This window comes from Callorhinchus milii, unplaced genomic scaffold, assembly GCF_018977255.1.
Source record: "Callorhinchus milii isolate IMCB2004 unplaced genomic scaffold, IMCB_Cmil_1.0 Scaffold4, whole genome shotgun sequence".
Lineage (NCBI taxonomy): Eukaryota > Metazoa > Chordata > Chondrichthyes > Chimaeriformes > Callorhinchidae > Callorhinchus > Callorhinchus milii.
The window spans coordinates 50,423,919-50,449,606 of NW_024704745.1; the positions used below are offsets into that span (position 1 = coordinate 50,423,919).

The 25,688-nt window shown below is 37.0% G+C and overlaps 1 protein-coding gene across 1 annotated transcript in view; it reads left to right on the forward strand.

Moving 5' to 3' along the window:
* The window catches only part of epha6 (eph receptor A6), a 309,294-nt gene that overhangs the window by 136,938 nt on the left and 146,668 nt on the right, over window positions 1-25,688 (forward strand). The gene's annotated exons all lie outside the window — the stretch shown is intronic.

Genomic DNA, 25,688 nt, shown 5'->3' on the forward strand with positions numbered 1-25,688 from the left:
TTGAAATTGAAATGCATTCTCAGTCCTGTATAACTGAACAATTGGATGTCAAAGCATTACAGCAGCAGAGGGTTTTTGAAGAATTGCCAGGTTTTAATCGAACTTTATCAAGCCATGATAATGATATCACCCAGGGTATTGAAAAATAATACCTCTCACTATAGCTAATTCGGGTTCAAAGTAGAAAAAAAATCCCTTGTGGCTAATCATGTGAGACAACTTGTGATGGCTGCTGAATTGAAGCCAAGGCAGCAGAGGAATGAGGGTAACTCCTGAAGTACAGCCGAATCAATCTGACGTTGTTGAAAGAAGAGTTCTGTCACCAGAGTGGAATACCTTATCGCAATAACTTTGCAGTGATTCCATATTTACCTTTTTGTTTGTTTCATGCTATACGATTATACTTCTGTTGAAATATGAATACATGGAACTCAATGAGAACCTCAAGTGGGGCCCATGATGTAAAATTAATTGCTTCAGTCCCCACTGTAACACGTTCAACAGCTCATTTTGAAGCCGCTCTGTTGCCACCTGCTCCCTGCCGCTCAGTCAAACACCCGCAGTACAACAAGGGAATGCTGATCAAGGCAAAGGTCAGGCAGTCTTCTTCGATTAACAGAGCTTTTAAGTACTTTAGACAGGCTGTAACCAGGATCTGCTTACCTGCTAATATACGCGGAGAAATGGGAAGGGAGATTTTGAGGCAAAAATTAAAATTCAAACAAACCTTTCAAAGACAGAAAATTGATGTGGAGCACACTAAGCCACCCAGTGTCCACTATCGTACATCATTGATTGAATTTTCAACTAAATATTTTTGTTTCTGCTTCCATATATTTAACTCATTACAGAATATTCAGCTTTTAGCAGAATAAGTAATTTTCAATCTTCACAGTATATTTAGATGGGTACCTGGGAGGCAATCTGCAATGCATATTTTCATTTTGCAGTGAATTAGAAGGAAGAAATGGGACTGGCAGGCAGGTAATCAAGATCGAAAATTACCTATTTAACTCAAGATTTTTTTTGCTTTACTGAAACAGAAATATAATTGCATTTCTATTAAAGTTTATTTTTAAAATATATTATTATATCATATATTATATTTTTAAATATATTTAAAATATATTATGTTATTTATATAAAGTTCTTAATATTAAAACCCATTCTAAACAAAATCTATAAGCACCTATTCTATAATCAAAACACATTTTACATTGTCATTGGTTACTAAAATATTTTCAGCAGAGGCTGCTTTAAAAAAAATCATGATTTACATTATTAAAAGAATGTGTTTATGCATTGAAATGGAGATAAAACAAATCAACATGCATAAAACAAAAAACAAAATTCAACTTTTAAACAGCTAAATTCACCAAGAATATGGACATAATCATATAGTAAACTATATGCATGTAGGTCGGCCTCATAAACATAAAAATATGGATAATATGTTGTTACATATAGAAGTGCATACTGTGACCCATTCTAATTGTATAGAGTTGTTTTTTCTCGTCATGACACTCACTATAGACATTCCAATATTTTGTATATGATAATTCCAAAAAATATAACTAATGATAACAATAGGTAAACTGGGAGGTAGAGAAAGTAAGGACCACTTTCAAGTATTAAAACAAATCTTTACATTTTAAATTTAGTGGAAAATCTGAGTTAATGAAATCCAACAATAATGTTTTTTGTACATTAATGGCACATTTAAATGCTGAGTTTTCTAAACAATGGCAATTTGGAGCTGTTGTGTCTCTCATGTGCGAAAATGGGTATTATGGAAAATGCAATGTGAAGCTTAGTTGGGGATCAAATGCTTAAGATGTTTTAAACTAAATGTAAATGATAGCACTGAAACATGTAATTGTTTTTATACCTGCCAAGAAGTGATGTCTTAATTGAAAAACTAACAAACATTTCCTGACTTAAAAAAAAGTGATTAATTTGATATTCAATAGTTTTCCTGGTATTTGAAAAGAGCTTTTTCCTGTTACTCACTGGAGACATTCCAATGTTTTGTAGGTGTTCACAGCTTTCAAACCTGTTTCATTATCTTTGTAGCAGAAGTAATTTCATACACTGTGCTACAGTTTTTATTTCATAGGTAAAATGGCTAGCAGTAGAACATTTTTTTTTCTAGAAATAACAGATTATGGAATATAATAACCATCTTTTATGCTATACTGGTTTATAATTGATAGACGTACTGAACCGTAGATTAAAGCATTCTCTGCTATCCAATATCCTGCGCACTTGCAGATTGCATTCCTGATTCTGCCATTTGTCTGTCTGTCTTAGGTAACAGGTTTGCACTTTCGTAACTCTTTCATTTTTATAAATTAAACACACCGATGCTTAAAACAAGCTCACAGAAATAAGATACATACTTGATATGAACGTTGTAATCTTTTCATTTTCATTGTTGAGTTGCTTTTTCAAAACTGATTGTTATTTTTAATTATCCTTCACTTACAAAATGTTTGGTGAACCGGGCAAATAGAAATTCATAGGGATGTTTGCGGTCTCTTATTTCCATGTCTTATAAAGGTTGCCTCACTTGAATGTTTTCCCCCTTCTATCATGAGCATTGGTATGTGTATGTTACCAATACCATTAGAAAGAAGTTTTTGATTTACACTTAGTCCTGGCTTGAATATATGCAGCCACCTCAGGATGTGTTTTCTTGTCAGCAGTGGTGATGCCTTCAGTACCTTCCCTAAAATCAAGGCTTCACTGTCAGCACTTCCAGGAAGGTCACTGCTAAAAATTCATTAAGTTCAGGATGCCTGTTGTCAATACCAATACATTACCTTGAAGAAAATGTAAAGAAATGTGAGAAGCTGAGACATGATCCTCCACTAAATAAAAAAAAGTGATATTAAAATTGTATTGCGTGTTGTTCATTGTGGTTAACAGAGGCATTGTTAGGGATGGTAAGTACGTAATTCAGGGGACCTGTAACTTCCTGCGAATACACACGTGTGTGCATATCATGCATAATACAGCTCTATTTATGCTGTACTGTGTAAGAACAATCTTGTATGTCAGGTATCATATATCTACAATTGTGAACTAGATCAGCCAGTTCTATTTGATAGTGATTTGAAGTCCAAATCTACCTGACTGTCTCTGTCGCTCTGAAACTTGGTAGTGGTGAACTAATGGTGTGGAGATTAATTTTCTGCAGCTTCCTTCATATAATTTATGGATTCAGAACACTTAATAGAGATAATCAAGTTACAGTATAGTTGCTATAAAAGTTATTCCCTCCTATTGAGTTAGAATATGGACAGAATTCAACCTTAAACCTTTATTTTTTTTAAAAACTGCTGATTTGGATGGAAATCATGCAACCTCTGCTTTCAGTGAATAGGGTCACATAATTGGTTCACATTTATAGTTCAATTGTTTTAGCAGATAAACCACACTACATGACAGGTGGAGTATTGTTGTGCACAAATAAGTTGCTATATTTACCTACAAACACAGAGTTACTGCACTTTATGTTAAGTCCTGTGAAGCTCTTTGAGATGTTTTGATATGACACTATATCAAATGCAAGGATTATTATTACCAGAATAACCATCTTCAAAAATGGAATATCATCCAGAATTATGAGATCAAAACCTTTCAGCATCATAGTTCTGCTTCTAATGTTTTTAGAAGCTTTCAGTTACTGGGGAATCCAGTTACTAGATTATTTGGTTCTTGATTAGAAGCACACCTTCAGATGTACATTTTTTAAAGAGTCATTGTATGCACTTTTGGAGATGATTTTGGTCTAGCATCAAGTCCAGATCACTTCAAACTCACCACTGGATCAGGTTGTTTGGAAGTGAGCAATTGGAAAGACAAAAATGAGAGAAAATGCCAAGGGAAAGTACATCTGCATTGTATTGAAATGGGAAGCTGTGTCACATTTATTACATTTACTCATGGTCAAACATCAATCTAAATTCCAATTTAAAAACACCCTGAAATTTACATCTAGGTCATTGAAATATAAATGTTATTATTTTAATTTATATTGATCCAGATTTTTATTCCACTCAAAATATACAAAGTAGCCTTTTCTCATTTTCAGTGTAATTAATGGATTTCCAGCCAGAGACGATCAGTGTGAAGCCGCAGTGGAGGTCACTGACTGATTGGAAATTAGTACTCTCAGCATGTCATCTTAAAGAGCAAGGTTAATTTGTTCCCTGGATAGAATTCTTTCACATCAGCTGCTGAGATTAATGACCCTTTAATTTCCGTTCTACAACTTTATGATTGATGTATTGTGTCCTGAAACTGAAAGTGCACCAAGGACTACATTTTTCGCAAAAGTAGGTTTCAGATAATTCACAAAAGAGTTGCAGCATTAAACCCATGACACTGTATTTCCCTTAACTCTGCATAATTGAAGATGTTAAACTGTATCCTGTCAATTAGGTCATTCAAGTATAATCATTAAAAGTCAATTCTGTTTCTTTTCCTGCAAGTTCACTAAATTATTAAACTGTGAACCTATTATGATGTGATCATCAAACTATATCGCCTGTGACATCAAAACAAAACAATTCTAAATATACCAATTATATTGGTAAGAAATGTGTATTTTACTAAGTACTAAAAGTTATAATTTTTCATGTAAAAAGGTTTAACGGAAAATCCAGAAGCTTGGTTAACCCAATGTACATATTGCTGGATAATAATAATAATAATCCTTGCATTTCATATAGTGCCTTATCACGTCTTTGAGACATCTCAAAATGCTTCCCAGAATAGACTGTAAAGTGAATTGACTGTATGTTTTATGGCCAAAACACAGCAGCCAATTGTGCACAGCAGTCTCCCACAAACAGTCGTGGATCAAAGTGACCAATTTATTATTTTTTTTGAAGGGTTTGTTACCCCTGGACAAGAGATCTGCCAATCAAGTAACAACCGAGTTTCTATTTACTGCTAGGTAAACAAAGATGTGTGGAGTGAGGAAACTTGCCTAATGTCTTGCCCTGCCCGGGAATCAAACCTGGATCCTCTCGCTTGTGAGGCAACTGCTCTAAACCACTAAGCTACAGGACTCCACATGATGTTAACAAGTAGTCCATTAAAAGTTCCTTGGCAGTTCAGTTAACTAACTGAGAACTTTCATGGATTACAAGCTAAAATTCCATAGTATATATTTGTCTTCACACCTTCTTCAACCTTATCTCACAGTGCTGGATCATATAGCAGAAGTGATAGTGGAAGCAAACAGTAGTCACACTGGAAATTGCATCCATAGTAAATGACAAAATAAAATCAATTCAGAGACGCGATTTTCAAATATTTATATTCAAACAGTGAGTGTTAATGGCATCACTGGAGTTCTTGCTTGGAGATACTAATTGACCATTCACCTCTTGGCAGTTTGTGGGACCCTTGCTGTGTGCAAATTGGCTCCCACGTTCAGCTACAAATATAGTTATTACACTTGAGAGGAAACCCTATGAAGTGCTTTGAAATGGCTTGACATTGTAGGTGGTATAAATGTAACTACAAGGATTATTGAAACAATGATCAACAAATGCATTTACTTACACAATAATAATTGCAGAATCATTTTGTGTATCTTTGCTCATGTGTGTTCTTCTCCTTTAACCGTAGCTCCTTTCAGTCAGGTCCCTGAATATGTATTATCAGTACTCATTGGTTACGCAAAAATATTTGAAATGACAACTGGAAACTGTTGAAGAAATATCCAAGTTAATAAGAATTCTTTCAAACTGTTTGACACTGACACCAAGACTACAGCTTTATTGGAGCAGCTGTGAGATATCAATCATTTCCTTAGATTAATGTGATTTGATGTCGTCTAAGAGATTTGTTCAATCTCTATATTTGTAGTTTCAGGCGGATGTTTTTTTTATTCAATCTTTTCAGAAATTGGAAATCTGAGCCTACATTGCAACATTTTGCTTTCACAGCAAGTATTTTAACATCATGAAATATCTATCATAGTATTTTTCTTCTTTAATTAACTAACCTAAGTACTCAATTGATCAAAAGTTTCAAAATCACAGATTTATTCTTCTTATCTATTCAACTGACTTTAACTGCATTACAAAGAACACGTAAATTCTTTCTAGGATGCAATTTCTACTTTTATTGATTTTGCAAAATACTATTCATAGCTTTGACCTTCAGTTGCAAATGGTCATACCATATCTTTGCCAGTAATAGTTCTGTATTACTGTCATTTTTCATCTTACAGGACTCAAGGCTACACTGCACATTATTTGTTTCCTATTCTTTCTATTCCATTCTGTGAGATTGTTATTTTGGTATTTTCAAAACACTTCACTTTAAATTCTTAATGTAGCAATTTAAAGGGCTGAGTTTAGCACATAATAAATTGGATTTTTTTTAGCTCTCATTAGACTTGCTTTGTAAATTCACACTAAGCATTTGGTGTGAGAAACAACTATTGTTCCCTGTTACAACCGTCCAAAGTTACATGAGCAAAAAGGTTGTCCATTTAATGCACATCTGGAAGGCAATGCATGTAGCATCTACAGCTCCCACATAGTCAGATTTGACACTGAAGTACTTGTATGACTCGCTTAATCAAGTACTCAGATACTTAACTAAGAATACATTCATTAATGCTCACTTGGAGAAAGATTGTATGCTATGGCTGGTTTAGGTCTGACTCACTCTTTTCAGTCTTGGACGTCAATAGCCCTATCTACATGTGGTCAATAATGTTGTTTTTCCATTGATTAGATTACATCTAGTCAGTAAACCAGAATAATCAATATACTACCTTGTGCTTTTGATATTTTGTGTCAGGAGATTTGGTGATTATTTCTGGTAAATAAGCTGCAGCGGCACATTTAACATAGCTGTGACTTCTTGAGTCACACATGCATCACAGAACACAGCCTCATTCTTCTTTATCATCTTGATATAATTCATTGGCTGGAAAGCACAATTATGGCAATGGTTTACTGAGATGGCATCCGAGTCTATACAGCAAGATTCTCTAACAAGGCACAACCTCCTACCTTGTGAGAAGCTGGCCTTTTGAAGGAGAGACTATCAACGCACGTCGAAAATGACAAACATTGCAATGTGTCTGAGTCAAGTTGGTATTTGGTTAAGTCCTTCAATTAAGGCAGTGGTCTCTCTCCTCTGGTTTACTGAGATGGCATCCAGGTCTACAGCAAGATTCTCTAACAAGCCATACCCTCCTACCTTGTGAAAGAGAGGCTGGCCTTTTGAAGGAAGTCTGAAGTGTATACTGTACATGCCAGACCACGTAGTGCATGACTGACGCAGGGAGAGCTACACTTGAATGGATAAAAAGCTCTGCTGCTATTGTGTTTATGTCAGATGGATTCTTTTACAGTGTGTACTGCCCCACCCCCACTCTCTCAAGTCTTTGCCACTAAACTCAACTCTGATGTCCCTGGTTTAGTTGCATGCTTGGGTGTTTCCCAAGTCAGAACAAATGATATTGACTTATGGTCATTACTGCCTAGCGGTTCAACCTGAGGTCACTGTCAAAATGCCACTTTTGGGCTTCCAACGCACTGAGGAGTCATGCACTGCCTCCACAAGTTGGAGCTTATTTTGATATGTAAGGATTTGGATGCTACCAAATTATACCAGTAGAAAATGTATGACCAGAGTGGATGGTGACTACCTTAGATGGACATACATAGGCTCTTTAATTCAGTACTTAACTTTTCATCTCGATTCAGCAAACACTGTGTCAGATCAGTAGAAACAGGAGTGTGCAAATCATCTGTTTGGGGTATCTATTTATTTTGCAGTCCACTGATGAAACTACCTTCCACAATTAACTGTTTTTAGGAATTCAATTGATGGATCTGCTGCCTTGTAAATCCTGTAATGCTGCAGCCAATTTTAAAGAACGTGTGGAGTAAAAAAACCTTTACATTTTAATTTTACTGACGAGCCCTTATTCAGTGTTTGTGCAAATCTGTGCAGAGAGCTCCGCTCAGTTCTTGCCTGGAGCGAATTAGCCAAACCCATGAATCCAGCTTCCCACTCTGAATCACTATTGCTGGAAGGAAGTCTCATTGCTTTTGGCAGTTTAATAAGGCTAGAATGTATGAACATGCTGAGAGAAGTTACTTGGCATAACTGTTTATTGGCAAATGTCTTCTAATATACGCTAAGTATTTGTTTTTGTTTTATGGAATCAGTAAGCCTACTTCATGCTAGACTTAATAATAGTACTGGCTGATATTTCCACGTGGGTTACAATTCACAGCATTTGGTAACACTTTTTATTGCTTAAAGTAGAATTGTGAGTAAATTCAGCCAGTGTATCCAGCAGAGCAGCTGAGCCCAGGGAATAGCCACAGTTTTTGATAAATTATGTTAGCACAAGGGTTTGCATAGAAACGGCAATTGAAATATTCCAGTAGCTAAGCCTAGAGTTTTGTTCAGTACTGAGGAATTTATTTACATGGGAGTGGGATCCACAGTTCAAAGAATGATAGAAATTTACAGCATAGAACGAGGACATTTGGCTCATTGAGGCTGTACGGAGCAGGCTGTTCATTCAGCCCAGTTCCCCAAACTCATTTGAGTCTTTCTTTCATATACCTTCCTGCTTCTCTCTTGAGACCCACAGTAGATTATGCATGCAATTGAATGGGGTCTCCCCATTCTTACCTGAAATAACAAGAGCTTCAGAAGCAAACTTGGTCACTTAATCCACGACTGTTTGTGGGACACTGCTGTGAGCAATTGGCTGTCGAGTCTCGCCCACAAAATACACAGTCAATTCACTTTACAATATATTCTGTAAAGCGCTTTGAGACGTCTCAACGACTTGATAAAGTGCTATATCAAATGCAAGGATTATTATTATTATAAATTCCCACCAGCAAGAATAAAGAGTGTTCACCATTACTCCTTTTAACTGAACCTAAAGCACGTGAACCTAAGGAATTGCAGGTTTCTGTACAGAATGGCAGCCAGACTCGCTGTTGGTACTTTGGAACTTCACGCCTACAGGTGATGGGGTGCTTGGTAGATCCTGGCTGAGCCAAAAAGATACGTAGTGGAAAATGTTAGCATGAAAACCACATCAAGAAAAAAAATTGTTCATGTTGACAAACAGATTGTTCCATAGGGTGAAGTCTTCTTAGCATCCAGAGTTTAGGTATGGCAACACATGAAAGGTGTTCAGTTGCTTCACCCACAATAATGTGTTTTAGCTCTATTAAGCATGACTTGTTTGTAATTTTCTTTTAAATTCTTCTTGAAGTCCAGCATTGATTTTAGCGATTCAGCTTAACTTTTTTTAAAAAAAATCCATTACATTATAATATCAAAACTAGTTATGATGCTGGCACGTTTAACACCTGGAGACGTACGCCAGTTGATTGGACACCCTGTAAGTGGGAATGTTCAATTAAAAAGAACATTTGTTCAGGCAGTGAATTATTCCCAATGTATTTTAGCAGAGGTTTAGGGGAAGAATTGGAGTCATTGTATATTGGTGTATAACCTCTTTGGCATTGCTTGAGGTGATCATTTCTTGGATCAGCAGATGTAACTATTAAAAAGCAATTTTTGACTATAATGAGTTTGGCAACTTTTCTTTCCTTTTCTTCTCTTTGTTAATTTAACCCATGTAAGGTGTCACCTGCAGCAAAGATTGGACTGGAGACCTCCCTGCAGGGGTCTCTTAGTTTTCTCCATAAATTAACATTGTCCTATTTTTTGTCCTTTTTTCTTGGAAATCAACAAGTGGAGAAACATAGCCAAGAACTTGGATTCTCTCAATCTGTGAAACATCATGATGCATTGTATTGCTCCCACTTTGCTGGGATCGTGTTTAAGAAGCATTTCACCTTTTCTGCTGTCCCTTCAGCATCTTGGTATGTCCTCCTAACACGAAAGGCGCCATATAAAGGCAATTTGTTGTTGTTGTCCCTTGGGATCAGCACTTCCTATTTTTGCTGTTAAGGAACATAATATGAAAATGGAAAAATACATACAAGCTTTCAAATAAATATATAGGACATGATAGTATTCCTGTGGTGACTGTGGATAAAGGACTGTGGATAAAGGCAGTGCCCAGTGTGGAGGCCCTAGAGTTGATCCCTAGTTTCTATTGAATTAGATGAGATGAGTTTGTTGGGAGCTCCCTTGATATGCGGAGGAGGAAAATCATACAGGGTTTCCACTCCTGAGCCTGAAATTATGCTGAAGGATCACTGAATTCTGATATTTATTTCAGCTTGGCCTCAAAGAGTTACCACTTAAATGTTTGTCTTCCCACCCACCACACCCAACCCCCACCCCTGATTGTCAAATCATAAACAAGCCTTCAGAAATGGAAGAATGAAAATTGGAAGTAGTAAACTGAGGGAGAGTGAGGGGATATTCAAAATGTATAATATTTATACATGAATCTTGCCAAGAGATAATATTTGCAGATACAGAAGTCAGCTCTTGGGAATCTGCAGTAAACATTCAGATGAACTTTCACGGAGTAATGATTTCACAAATAGATTTTGGAGTGATGATGGGTTCTCTGACAAATTATCTCATGGAACATCGATGGACTAAACACTCTGGTGAAATAGACTTGAATTTTAGCCAAACTCAATAACTTCAAAGCAGATATTGCCATGCTTGAGGAAACTCACTTGACCTCAGAAGAAGCCGTCAAATTTTTTTAAAAAATGCTGGATGGGACCAGTATTATTATTTTCGGCACTTAACTCTATAAGTCAAGAAGCAACAATTTTCCTTTGAAATAGATAAGGGCTCCAAACACTTCACACCAGGACACAGACAGAAAAGTGATAACTGCCTCCAGCTGAGTTGAGCATGAACTAATTGAAACGGGAACATATGTGCACCACGCAAAGCCTTGTGACCTTTGGTTAGTTTGCATTATTGCTTAAATAACTCCTACAAGAAATGCACAGAGCTTATTTTGGAATGTAGTACAGATACATTTCCCCCCGGGGGGAATAGAGACATTTATGATTTGTAGTATGACATGCGTATAAGGTGTGTTATCTTCCCATTGATTTAGAATAGAATTGAGCCCATGGTATCTGGCAGAAACCGTGGGTTGGTGCAGTGCTTGTTATTCTAAAATCTTATTATTATCGTAATCAGGAACTGACAATGGAAAGGGCGTGGAAATCATTATCCTCAGCAAAATATGTTAGTGCTCATGGAAGGATGAAAATGAGATCCAACTGTCCAGATAGCTTAGAGAATTCTGAGACAGAGTTATCAATGAGGAATGCAACACCTCGGTGCAGCAGGTTCAATGGGCTGGAAAGCCTATTCCTATCCCTGGTTACAGGAAAAAATAATTCTGAAAAAAGGGATGTCATTTATACAGGAAAATTAGGAGACATAATTGGGGAATTGGCTTGCAATGGGTGCGTTTCTCCTGTGGGCAAGCGGTAATGTTTGGATCTAAATTTCAAATGCTTCTCTCTACCAGATGTCGGTAACCTTTGATATATTAAATTGTAAGGTCATCTCTCTTTAAGTTTAAATCTAATGATTTGAAAGAAGTTGGACAGCCCTTCTGTTCTTTTTCAAACAGAATTTTCTCATTAAGGAATGTGGACGTACGTCACCTCTATTCCACGTGAAGGGTGCTATATCAATGCGAGTTGATGTTGTTTTGTGGTTATCATACCAATTGGCCAGAACTCACTCCAACTTGATCCACTGCCGATCAGTGTGATTTCAGTTTCCAGTAGGAATCCCCGCTCAGGTTCCTTCATCTCATTTTTGAAATCACTGCATTTTAGATCCTATCATTAACCTTACTCGGCTACGACCTTTCCAGCATGAATACATTGGTTGCAACACATGAAAGGAATGTCTCTGGCCCTCCATTATCAGTGTAATTTGGAAATACTACAGACTTCATTACACTTCAGAGCTTGCCTGCCACTAAATAGTATTAGCATCAAGCTAGTATTCTGCATCACTGCTAAATTCATACAACTTCCCCAATATTTAGTTACAGAATTATTGGATAAATTGTAAATAGATCATGTTACAATAGCTTGAGGCATACAGTGCATGTGTTGCTCTTAATTTAAATCCATTACAAGGTTTACAAGAAGTCTATGGAGTGGATTATAATACATTTGGCAAAAACAAGTAGTTTAAAGCCAGTTATAGTAGAAATTACATTGGAACTGATGGAGTGGAGGAGCTTGTAATTTGACATTCAGTTAATGTGAATTATAAGATCAAGCAATAACAAGATGCAAGTGTGCCCCTGTGGATTCCCAGTATGGGATGTTGCTGATTTCAACCAACCTGCCAAAGTGGAAATATTAATGGACTTGAGGCATTTTCCACAGGGGACAGAGCAGGGGAAACTTAGCCAACAGGGTAACAGGTCATAGATTCAGATTTATGAAGACCATTTTGAGGACCGACATCATGAAGTAGTTCTCAACACAGGGTATTTAAAGGCTGGACGAAGTCACTTTGAAGGCCGATCAAGGCTTGGAAATTGGACTCATTTATAAAACAGCTTGATAGCGTATTTGGAAAATGGTAGGGTTGATGTTCCAGAAGGACGAGATCAAATGGGCTAATGGATCTTTGATTCTTAACCTCTTTCCGTGAACTCAGCCTATTATCACGCAGCTCCTATTGAGTGGATACTCAATGTTGTGCTAGGAAACTGTATATGTGCAAGAGAACCTGAATCAAGGCGAGATACAAGATGAGAAAAGCAAGTCTGAATCATAGAACCAAGCTGATAGCTTTCTAAATAAATAATAATTGTATTTGGAGACTGGAGGAAATCTTAAAGTGCTTCACAGGTTTAACTATGAAGTGCAGTGACTATGTATTTAGTAGGTGAATGTGTTTAGCGAATATGTTGAGTGTAAATTGTTTTTAAAGACCCACTGAAGTAAGACAAAAGGGAGAGTAATTTGTAAAGGAAGCGATTAAATAATTCCTTATCAAAAGGAATGTAAGTCTTTTGTGTAAGGAAAACTTACCTGTGGCATAAAAACAGGAAACGAAAGGTCTAATTGTCTAGAATAATATGAAAGAGCAGTTGTGTGCTACTATCTCATTAGTAATCCATTAACAGGTTATCAATATTAAAACTGAGACATTGCTTTGTGTGAAATAGAACTAGCATCAGCAGCCTATCAATTTTCAATGTGCAGTCCACTGCAGAAGTAACACTTGGGTATTTAATCAGACATGCAAATCTCATCCAGATCTACCATCATTCTATGATGATTAGCAAACTATCCTGCTGCTTGCATTTCCATTCTTCTGAGAATACGCAAAGATTGTGCCTAAAAAACAGACCATAAGAACACAAGATGTCTGATTGTGACCTGTGAATTACTGCTTGAATGGGAAGAAAGTCAAAAAGGGGAAATATCAGGAATTTAGTGTGTTTTGGCTACAGGCAGATAAAAGCAAAAAAGCATTCGAAATGCACTACTTGTTATCTTCAAGGAAAACTTTCAAGAGCGCATGTAAAACTTATGCACTGAAATCAATTTATATACTCCTTGCTTTTTAGGAGTTTAAAGGTTTCCATTTCCCTAAAGATCTTAAATCACAACTGACACTGAGGTATTTTACTTCAGTAAACCATTTAGCTGCAAGTACTTAATATGTTGGAATAATGAAGAGCTGTGCTACACAGAATAAAATTGTTGCAGTTTGTGTAAGCATGAGACATTTTACAATGATCACTAAAGCTCTTGACCATATAAATACTAGATTATCTTTACTTTGGATGAGACTTTAAACTGAGGCCTCATCTGTACCTGTTCTAGAGGATTTTAAAGATCCCGCGGCACTATTAGAAAAGGGAAAGGAGTTTCTCTCTGTGTCGTGACCAACAATTCCCCACTCCCCCGACAAAAATCAAACATTTACTTCATGTTGTTTGCCGTGTGCTGTGTTTGCAAAATAGGCGTAAATTTTACTTTACAGTAAAATCCTGTGAAGTACTTTGTAATGTCCTCCCAATGTGAAGGGTATTATATCAACAATTATTATTATTTACATGAATGCCCTGGAAATAGCTTCTGTTTTATCCAATCATTATTTTTGTGAAGAACCTACACATTTAATCTGTTTTGTTGATGTTTTGACATTTTGTTACATTATACACAACAATAATATTTGGCAGATTATACAGTCTTAATCGGACATGAAATGAGACTGAGGTTTAAAAAAATTCCTGGCACCTTGCACTGGATAAAGCATCTTACAAATGTAAACTGTGTTTTCTCCAGGGAACCCCCTGTATGTCACACCGATTCATGAGACTTCCGCTTTGATGTGAGATCTCATCTCTTTGCAGAAAACAATTTATGTCGCAAGGTGCTTTTTCAGGCAGCCAGGAGCCAGTAAAGCTACCCCTTTCCTCAGGAGTGCTTTTCAACCCCATTGACTTGAAACAATTTGATAAATTGATCAATAAAGTTACTATGCCCCAGATACACTAGAAGAAGCGACATGATGCCACTTACAGTATTAAACAGTCTCCAATATAGTAACTGCATTTGTAGTGCCTACAAAACCTCTCCCTGGGCTGAGTTCAAGAAACGGGCAGCTTTATGAATGTACAGCTAAGTACCGCTCCCAGGCACCGAACAATTTTCCTGCAAAGTGGCCATTGGAAAGAGACGTCATTTTAAGGTTATTAAAGAGCTCAGAGTGCAACCATTTCTCTAATAATATTACAAACTTTTTAGTTAAGTTTCAAAGTTATTTGCTAATGGCTGCAGTAAAACCATATTTATATTGTGAGAGTAACTTGAGATCAGCTCACTAAGTGTAAAATTTGACTCAAGATATATTAGAACGATTGTTGCCTCATCACCTTGAGTCACTCAAAATTCATTTTCATCTTAAAGGAAATTGTGCAAGGACATCAATGCCAAGTGCATTATTAGGATGTTGGGCTATGCGTTGCGTATGATTTCAACACCAAAGCATATTTTGCCATATAAAACTCTCCCATCTATATCAATCGTTGAAAATCCCTCACCATGAAATCTCACCATTGGCTTTGTTACACTTCAATTCTGGCATCAGCACAACTGATGTGCAAGTGGCCCCACGTTGACCCAGGAATCCTGCTGTGAGCTGCATTGCCTGTTTCCATGTAGCAGAAGGCAAATTCAGTGTTGTGATTTAATATTACTGGACTGCTACCACTTCTGTGAATCTGCATGATTGGATTCTAAAGCCTTCAGAATTGTGACTGCCTGCAGCTGAACTGGTCAACAGTCACTCCAGCAACTAGAAATAAATGGAACTGGAATCTGACTTGTCGCATGTACTCCACTGACTGGAGAGGAAAACTCAGCCTATAAGTAAGGAGAGTACTGAGCTGAAATAACGTAAATTTTGCCTCATTTAAAATATACAATCTTATTCTTAATACTTTAATGATCCTTTTATAATCTTTGGGCTTAACATTTACCTAGTCTAAGCATGTAACATAATTCACTGCCTAATAACTTAGGATTGTACAGAATGGTGGAAAGTTATTAAATTCAGCTAATATATTAAGATTGGATTTAAGAATTTTCCATAATTCTAAGTAATCTCAAATTCTAAGACAAGATTGTACTATAAACTGAGATGAACAGGCCTCTGTTATTTCTATGCATTGCACCCATTTTGGAGCTATGATTAGTCAAGCTAGGGCTCTTGAGTCTTTAGAGAAGACAACTGAGGGGGACCTCAGAGAGGTGTACAAAATTTTTAAATGGGTGTGAAAAAGTAAACCCAGAATAATACTTTAGGATGTATAAAGATAGTAAAACAAGGGGACATGAGTTTAGAGTTGTAAAGGGCAATTTCATGACAGATACCAGAACGTTTTTCTTTTTCCAGAGGGTAATTAACGACTGAAATAAATTGATGGGGAAAGTGCTAGAGGCCAGGACACTAGACTCATTTAAAAAGCAGCTGGATGCAATGATAAGGGGATAGTAGGATGGATGTTATAGAGGGATGAGATTGGATGGACTAAAGGGCCTTATTCATCTTGTGATCTGTGAATCCGATGATGATGATATTCTATAAATAGCCACCAGGAGGTATGCAGGAGCAGCCCAAGATGCTTGATTTCTGATGGTCCCTCCTGCTTCTGGAAGAACACCATTTCCAGTGGCCTGACTGAGGTTTGGCATTGTGTGTAGGAAGTTGAGGCTGTGAACGTACCCTCTTATATTTCATAACACACAAGAGTACAAGTACATTATAGCATCTTAAAGGGTCAGATCTATTTTGTACTCTTAGGGAACACACAAATTAATAGAGAAATATACATTTGTTATATGAAAATTAATGTTATCACCCAAAACTCCATAAACTGTTAGTTTTTAGATGGTGTCGGGTTAGCAACTTCTATCAACACTTAGGTTTCATTTAGAAAAATGCAGTCATGTCAATACTCATTTGGAAACACCAGCACATCAATAGACTCTTATTGTGAAATTAGGGCTTGATACAGATGTTTCTATGTCTGCAGATGTTTTTACATAATTTATATGGGTTGAGCAAGGGTTTTTACAACAGCTACAATCTTTGTTTCAGGATGTACCAACAGGAGACACACATAGTGTGCCATATTGGTAGTTTCAAATTACATATTCTATTAAGGAACGATGTATTAAAAGAGAGCTGAGCGAATAGTGAACCTTTCGAACAGGCTGAAGCAGGAAGTGTTGATTCTTTCAAACACAGATTAAATAGTTTTCTTTTAGGAAATAACATTATGGGATATAGTACATAGGTAGTTTGGAACATGTGTGCATGCAACCTCCAGGAAAGTGAACTAGATGGACCTTGGTCTTTTTTTGTCTAGCATTTCTTATGTTCTTATGTTAACTGTGCCCGCTGCCATAAAAGGCTGATTGTCTTGAGAGTAAAACTTAATGTAACTGTATAATGTGTCATTTATCACTTTCCCTGAAATGCACTCATTTTAGCATTAATATTAACTATGTCATGTCACATATGGATCTACAACAACAAGATTTCATTTATAGAGTGCCTTTCACGTCGGGAGGACGGCCCAAGGTGCTGGACAGTTGGGTCGGGACCCGAGCAGGGGGGAAAAGGTCAGGGTGAGGGGAGGGAAGGGAGGGAGCGAGGAGGAGGTAGAGAGTCGAGAGGGGAGCTGAAGGCACGGTCGAAGAGAAAGGTCTTGAGACCTGCCTTGAAGGAGGAAAGGGAGAAAGCAAGGCGAAGGCACTGGGGGATGGAGTTCCAGAGACTAGGGGCTGAGAGGCTGAACCCCTAGCCACAATTGGTAGGGCGGTTAAGGCGAGGGATGTGGAGCAGACCGGAGCCAGCGGAACGGAGGGTACGGGCAGATAAGTAGGGGGATAGTAGGTCGGAGAGGTAGGAGGGAGCAAGGCCGTGAATGGCCTTGTAGGTGAGGATCTAACCCACATATATTGTCTTGAAGGAATAAAGCATAACGTTGGTTAGTGTAACCATATGTATTGCATTAATTCTAAGCAAAGTATCATCTATGAGGATAATGTACGTACATAAAGGCACTAAAAGTATGCAAAAAAATAATAATGAAACATGATATTGACAAAATAGCATCTGGTTTAGAGATTGAAGGGAACCTATATACAGTATTTCAACTTATGCTTCAAATGTTCATTTACACATGTAACACAAATGTAAGCAAAGGATAAATCATACATTTTCAGATGTGTCTAATAAAGAGATATTTTGAATTAGTGTTATAACATTTGCAATGTTTCCCAGTGCATTTTTTGTGTTAATCAATGTTATTCAATGCTGCAAATGTTGCCCTAGTATTGTAACATCATTGTTATTGCAACATCAATATTGTTATCGTAACATCATTGGCGAGATAGTTCAATCTGCATATTACTGCTGCTTGCATAGCTGTCATCATAGCCAGAATGAACACATTGTGTTGCTTGCATAGTTATTGTAACACATTGTGTTAATTTAGTACAGGAAAAGAGAACTTAGAAGTACTGCACTTCCCACAGCATGCTGAAAAGTAGGAACAAACTGTTTCCTTGATAAATGGATTTTGAGCCATGCATGTCTACATGGTAGCCTCCATAAGATAGCAGGCAACATGTTTCAGAATGATTTTTCTACTATTCACCTCCCAGACACAAATATTCAGATCAGCCATGTTTCTTACTTCATGGATTGCAATGCTTAGATTCTCTGCTTTGACTCTGCAAATGCATTTCAGGTTACTTTGAATGGCTTTGGAAGGAGAAGTAATAAACTTCCTACTCTTGGTCACTGTGGCATAATGGTCTATTGATGGTATTCCAGCAGTAATAATCATTGCATTTGATATGGTCTATTGATGGTATTGCAGCATTAATAATCCTTCCCTTATCCCATCGTTGAGATGTCTCAAAGAGCTTCACAGTGTACACTGTAACTTGTGACTTTGTGTCTCTGAAATGCAGGCAAGCATTTACAATGTCCAGGAACATGCAGTCAAAGATCACATCCGAGTATCTAAAATTTCTAGTTCCATAAAACTAATAATAATTTGGTCACTTAATCCATGACTGTTTGTGAGACATTGCTTTGCGCAATTGGCTGCTACCTTTCACCCACAATATACACAGTCATTACACTTTACAGTATACTCTGTGAAGCGCTTTGAGAAGTCTCGAGGACGTGGTGAGGCGTTGTATCAAATTCAAGGATTATTATTTTTAATCTTGGTGGATGCAGTCTGTCCTAGAAATGAGATATGTTGTTTCTAATTTCTCTCCCCATCAATTACTGACTCAAAGCTGTTTCAAGTGGCTGAAAATGTCTAACGTAGAAAACATGAGGTAGATACAGTAGTTATCTATGCCCAATGGAAATTTTCCATTCCAATTAAAAATATTACATTCATTTTTGTGCTTCTTGTGTTCTACAATATTTCATCTCATTTGAACAATGCTTCAGATGGTTTAACGTAGTCCTACATGCTTAAGATAATGATTTTTCCCACCCACCCCCAATATTTTTTGCACAAATGCCTTCTCTCCTCTGATTATCCTCAATTTCTTCATAAACCTAGAAAACAGCTGTCCTTAAATGTTTACATTCTGCATGTGTGTTTGCAGCCTTTGCTGGGTTTATGTTATCTGCAGGAAATACAGTGCATTGTTTCATACCATGCATTGTAAAATTATTCTACTAAATGACACAAAGTATCCCATTTCATTGCACACTTAATTCTTCATCAATGAATGAAGAAACCTCTGTTGCAATATTTGCCAACCGTAGCTGTTAATTTCAGGTCAGGGCCAATTGTACATACATCACTGCCATTAAAACTCAGAGCATTCCATTAGTGGTTGCACTGTCAAAGCCATTAATCACCATTTAAGGGTCTTAACAAACAACACAACTCATATCAGAATTCCACTTTATTTCTGTTAACACCTTCTCTACCATATTGCTCCAAGGAGAAGTTAATTTCTCCCAGTGTCCTGACCAACAATCCCCCATTTTTGTGGCTGTTTACGGGACATTGCTGTGCTCAGTTTGGTTGATATCTTCATTTACAAAATAGTGGCTACACAGTCACTGGACTAGACTTATTGTAAATACTGTGAGGAGCTTTGAGACGTTTTGATGAAGTGATAAGGTACTATATCAATTGCATGTATTATTCTTATAACATATACACTATTTTAACCCTTATGATATGTGTCATGTTTTTTTAATTTGGGCAATTGTAGATAATTGTTCCATTTTGAATTACCAAAATATCTGCACTATGTTTCAGTTTGCTTACTCGATTCTGTGTATCAAGTAATATTTGAGAGCAACCAGTTTGAAACTCCTTTGACTTGAAGCTGCTATATATGGTAGTCACACTCATTTTGATCGAAGGTGACAGGAGATTTTTTTGAGGGTCCATAACTCTTTTTCATCTTTATAAAGTGGAGTAACTTCGAGGTTATCATCCAAATGGGAGATGTTACAGATTTGTAATAAAGCAAAAATATTTTATTGGGTAAGCCTGGTTGCATAAATTGGTTTAGACAAATATGACAGGTTGTTACCATGAACGTAATCCCACTTTAGATACTTCAGCAAGAACATTATGCATAACCTGCAGAACTGATGAGGTGATTAGAATATTGTATGGTAAGGAAGAATCCGAAGAGATTTGGGTGTGAAACTAAACTGTAAAACAGAATAAATATGCTCTCTTAATTTATTTTGTGGGTTGAAGATTCCTCATAGGTTTCATAATGTTTGTATTCCATAACATATGCACAGATCATTTTTTGCAAGTAATTTACTGTCAAAAATTAGAAGCAGAAATGGAGATTGAGGTAAGCATTAGCAAAACTGGCCACATAGCGCCTGATCTAGGAACGTGTTCTGGTTAAAATGGTTGGTCTGCTTCTGAGATTGGTCAAAAGAGTAACATCACCATATTCAACCCAGACACTTCAGGCCCCAAATTGCATCTAATCCTAGTCAAACTCACGTTGTCTTAAATTTTAAGATGGAGCAATTGTGGCAACATCTTAATTTTAGTCTTAATTTGGAAATCGGTTCTGTTTAAGAACTGTATAAACTGGTCTTCCAAATTAAGACTGAATTTAGGAATTTTCTATAACTGCACAATCTTACATTTTAAGACAAAAGGATTTCTTAGGCTGAGGCTGTGTAATTTTGAGCTTCTCACATATGCTTATAAACATCTGAGACCAGATATTTTCATCCTAACCAAATCCCAACACAAAAGGATTGATTTTTAATCTACTTGACATCCCAGATACATCAGGCAGTATTTCTAAATGAGTTAGTGTTTCATATTTGTAAGTAAGCCCTGCTATAGCCTGACAGTTAAGGTGATTGAACAATAGAAAGTAATATGTGGTGATTTTTTATGGGATTATTTGGTAAGGAAATCAGAACTGTATCCTGCTGACTTGCGGGAACTCTGCTTCAATTTACTTCTGGAGCGGAATTTGCACAGGCTGGAGTGACGTGTGATGTATTTGCTGTTACTTGAAGAAATCCCACACTTGGTTTCCTTGCGCAATCCTGCTAGAAATTGCTACACATCAGACCCCATTAGCTTTCATTTTACACAGTTATCAATTTCAAGTTCAGATGCAGCCATGCTCCAAAGAGGAAGAAGGAGCATTGCAAAATTGTAAATCAAAGTACTAAACTATACAAATGAGTTCATGATTTGAACCTATTCTCCATGTGTGCAAGATGCATCATGCTGGTGTGTGTGGAATTTGCTAATCCATGGACTGCTCGTTCAGGAAACCAGAAGACATTTTAAATTGGCCTTTTTGACAACTGTCCAGAAAAAAAATTACCCTTTAAAGATTAAATTAGTGTTTCAATGTGCAGTCAATATTCTATTAGACATTTCTGTAGAAATAATATCATCAGTATCAAATTACACTTATTGAATCTATGTGTTTCCTATTGCCATTCAGGGGATAGTTAGATCTAAAACCTCACTTACAATTTTAGTTTGAATCCACCTAATCTTAAAGCCTGCAAGAGAAAAATAAAGTGATGTTTCTTCATCAATTCGGAAAAGAGAACTGTTCATTTTGAGAGGGTAGCGGATTAAGAAATGAATGGTTTCATGCAGTACCTAGAACCCAAAGACTGTATTACAGAACCAATTTCTGCAGTGGTTGTACAATGTAAATGTGCTATATACTGTGAGAAATATTAATTAAGGTCACTGGAGATATTATTAAGCCCATTGGATCTGCCGTTTTTGATTGGGTACTTTATTCAGCTTCATCAGGTTAATTTCTTAAATCACCATTTGAATAAAAGCGTTCAAAAACAAATAGATTTTATGAAAGAATTGTAGTTCTTTGCACCTATTTGTTAAAAATCAGGTTTGGTTTCATGTTTATTTCATCATACTGTAAGTGTAATCTAAACATAGGGTCAATGAACTTCAATAATAGTTTGATTACCTATAAACTTTCTGCTATCTGAGAGATGTGATTAAAAGTTGGAATTCCTTTTGCTGAGACATTTTCCCAGATACCAATTGATTCTCAATAAGCTTAAATTAGTACTTATTGATTTTTGCCTAATGGGGACAGGTTGATGAATGGAACCATTTAATTTACACCAGAGCATCACAGCTAAGATGGTTCAATTGTTTTTCTTAGATTTTGTGCTCGAGAACATCGAAATAATGCAGCTGAGAACAAATCATCAGGGATACTGCCACCTTGATACAATTGTACTGTTTGTATGCAAGCTTTTTTTCTAATTATCCCTGAAGAGTATTCTGTCTCCTCTTGAAATCTTGCTTAAGGGAGCCTTAGGTGGAGAGGTGATAACATGATATTCGTTATTTTTGTGACCTGAAAATAACAGCTCCCTAATTACTGTGAGGAGAAAAAGCCAGTGACAGAACCTTCTTATATTCGAGTCATTTCAGGGGTGCATGCTAAACTTTCACAACTTCAATACTCTTTGGCATTCCAGCAGACCGCTCAGATCCTCTTACAAAAAAAAATTACATTATTTTCAGAGAACCATGGAACCATTGTAAAGATACAGTATTTTGTATATATTCATTTAGTTGTTAGTCAATTTTTTTGTATGTATTTTTTTTGTATATATTCATTTAATTGTTAGTGAGTTAGCGGATCGCTTTTCCAGGGGTAATAATTCCTTCAAAAAAATAATAAAATAATAAATCGGTCACTCAGTCCACGACTGTTTGTGGGCACTGCTGCACACAATTGGCTGCTGCGTTTGCCCACAAAATATACAGTCAATTCACTTTACAGTATATTCTGTTAAGCGCTTTGAGACATCTCGACACATGATAAGGCACTATATCAAATGCAAGGATTATTATTTTTATTATGACATAGTAAGATGCCCTTATTATTTAATGTTGGTGTTTCCTCCTATAAAACACTATTCACCCTAATTCTGATTCCCTGTTCTTTCCCCATGCCCCCTAATACCTTTCCTCTCCCTGTGCCTGTCCAATTCTCTTTTAAATGTCACAACGGACTTCGCACTAAAAACCTTATCTGACAAATCATTCCATACCCTGACACTACTCAGAGAGAAGATCTTCGGAAGCTCTACTTTTACTCTCCTGGTCCAGTCTTGATTTCCGGCTCTCTTGCCCTCAAATCCCCTACCATGTAGTCATTTCCATGATTAATTCTCTGAAACCATTAATAATAGATGACTTGGGGCAACAAGGCTGTAGGTAAGTCAGAGTTCAGATTGCGTAAACCATGGAGCATAAATGCGGTGATTTCTAATAGCTACCTGAAGCCATTAATTAGATTGCAAAAATGAAGCCACTCTATCTTCATAAATGATTACTTTGTTTATGATTTTTTGGCTTTCCATTTCTTAAGCATATCTGTGGATCTTTAAAGTATTCTCAAAACATTCTGCTTTCCTGCATAAATAGCGCCTTTCATGTCAGAAAAATATTTCAATGGGCTTGACACTGCTGGCTGGGTACAAAGCTAGAGGTGAGAGCCGAAAGGGGTGGGGAGGAAAAAGATGACTAAGTACGTCAAAGAGGTACGTCTTGAATTTAGTGTCATCTGTAAACCCTCAAGCAGATCCTTGTATTCGATTATTTTTGAAGGAGTTAATTGATGAAGTTTACAGATGACACTAGATTCAAGACACTTCTTTGACGTAGGGGTAATAATCCCTTCAAAAATAAGTAAATAAATAATGATTTGGTCACTCAATCCACGAATGTTTGTGGGACACTACTGTGCACAATTGGCTATCGCATTTCACTCACAAAATATACAGTCAATTCATTTTACAATATACTCTGTGAAACACTTTGAGACGTCTCGAAGCACTATATCAAATACAAGGATTATTATCAAATGCAAGGATTATACGTGGATTGTATTAGCATTCCTTCCAATTTTCTCAAGTATTTTGCTGCTACATGTGTTAGGTTAACTGGAGTATAATTTCCAGGTTCATGTCTCATTCATTTTCTGAACACATTCTAGTGTATCCTGCACACCAATCGCAAGATAAGGAGTGATTTGAGATGTTGTGTACCAAACATTACTTAAGCTTCTGTTCAGCTGACTTTCAGTGAAATACTGCACTATTTGCTTCCCTTACGTTGTAACTTACAATGAAATTATATCTCAAGGTAGGTTGCTTGCAAGACTAATGCATTGATGCCGGAATCTGCATTAACTCCGATACTAAGACTGTTGGAAATAATAAATAACCTCGAAGGGAAATCCTCAAAATGCACGCTAGCAATTAATAATTGTGTTTCGATTGTAGGCTCCAACTATTTTATTTCTGGAACTGGATTGTAAGACTTATAAACAAAATGGCTGTTTACCTCAAGGCCTTGAGCTGGAATCATCCAGATAGTTAAACATCTGTTCTCTAATGTATTAAGTGTCTTAACCAAAAATTGTTCTGTGAAGTTTCAATCAAATAACTAATTGGCATGCTATAGCTGTACAGCACAAAAATATCTATGTTCAAATTACAGCTTCTCACACCATGGTCTTGCTCCCCCCTACCTCTGCAATCTCCTAATTCCCTATCATCCTGCTCGCTGTCTCCGCTCAGCGGGCACCAGCATGCTTCACGTCCCCTGCCTCGCTCGCCCCACTGTTGACAGATGGGCCTTCTGCCACCCTGCCCCCACCCTCTGAAACTCCATCTCACAGTCCCTCCACCTCGCCCCCTCCCTTGCCTCCTTCAAGACCCATCTCAAGACCCTCATCGTTGACCATGCTTTCAATCTCCCTGCTTCCCCCCCCTTGCCCTCAACCCCTCCTGATCCCGACCCCCAGCTCGGGTCTGATACTCTGTCTGTCCAGTGCTTTGGGACATCCTCCCAACACGAAAGGCGCTTTACAAATGTAATTTATTACTCCTGTTGTTATTGAATTGGTAATTTCATTATATTATATTAATCATTATATTGTAAAATCAGGCAGCAAAAACAGTGTACAGTAAGGGTTAACTCTGCTGAACATGCACTTAAGGTGTATTTTCAAGGTAGTTTAAGAAATTTGCATTGCACTTAACTGTACTATATTTAGGATTGCTTGATGCTGTCACTGGGTGCAAAGTGGAAAATGGCCCCATCTGAAGCGCTGTTATTATTTCTTGACAAGCAATCATAGAGAAAAATAATTTCATTTTCTCGCTAGCAATTACTTGCAAAGGGCTAACATTATAAATACTCTCTAAAAATATTGCTACGATAAATTAGAACAGAGATAAATTTAAGCAGAAAAATAACAGTGGAAAGCGTAGGCTGAAATGAAACGCGTTTACTTCTCTAGTAGGATCTGCAGATGATTTACAGGATCAATTAAGAACTCGAAGTGAATTGGAATGTGGGTAACTCCAGTACGTTGTGGAGAATCTCTCTGGGCACTGGGTCAATTTCCTTAGCATTCATAAGCATTTTTCACTCAAAATAGCAAAACAAAAAGGATGTGCATCATTAATTTACAAAATTTACTGTTAGATTTTCTCATCCCTACCAGGGTTTTTGATAGGGTAAACAGAGAATAGCTATTCCCAATGGTAGGGGAGTCAGTGACTGGAGGGCATAGATATAAAATAGTCACAAGAAGAGAGAAAGGAGTGCCTAGGAGAGA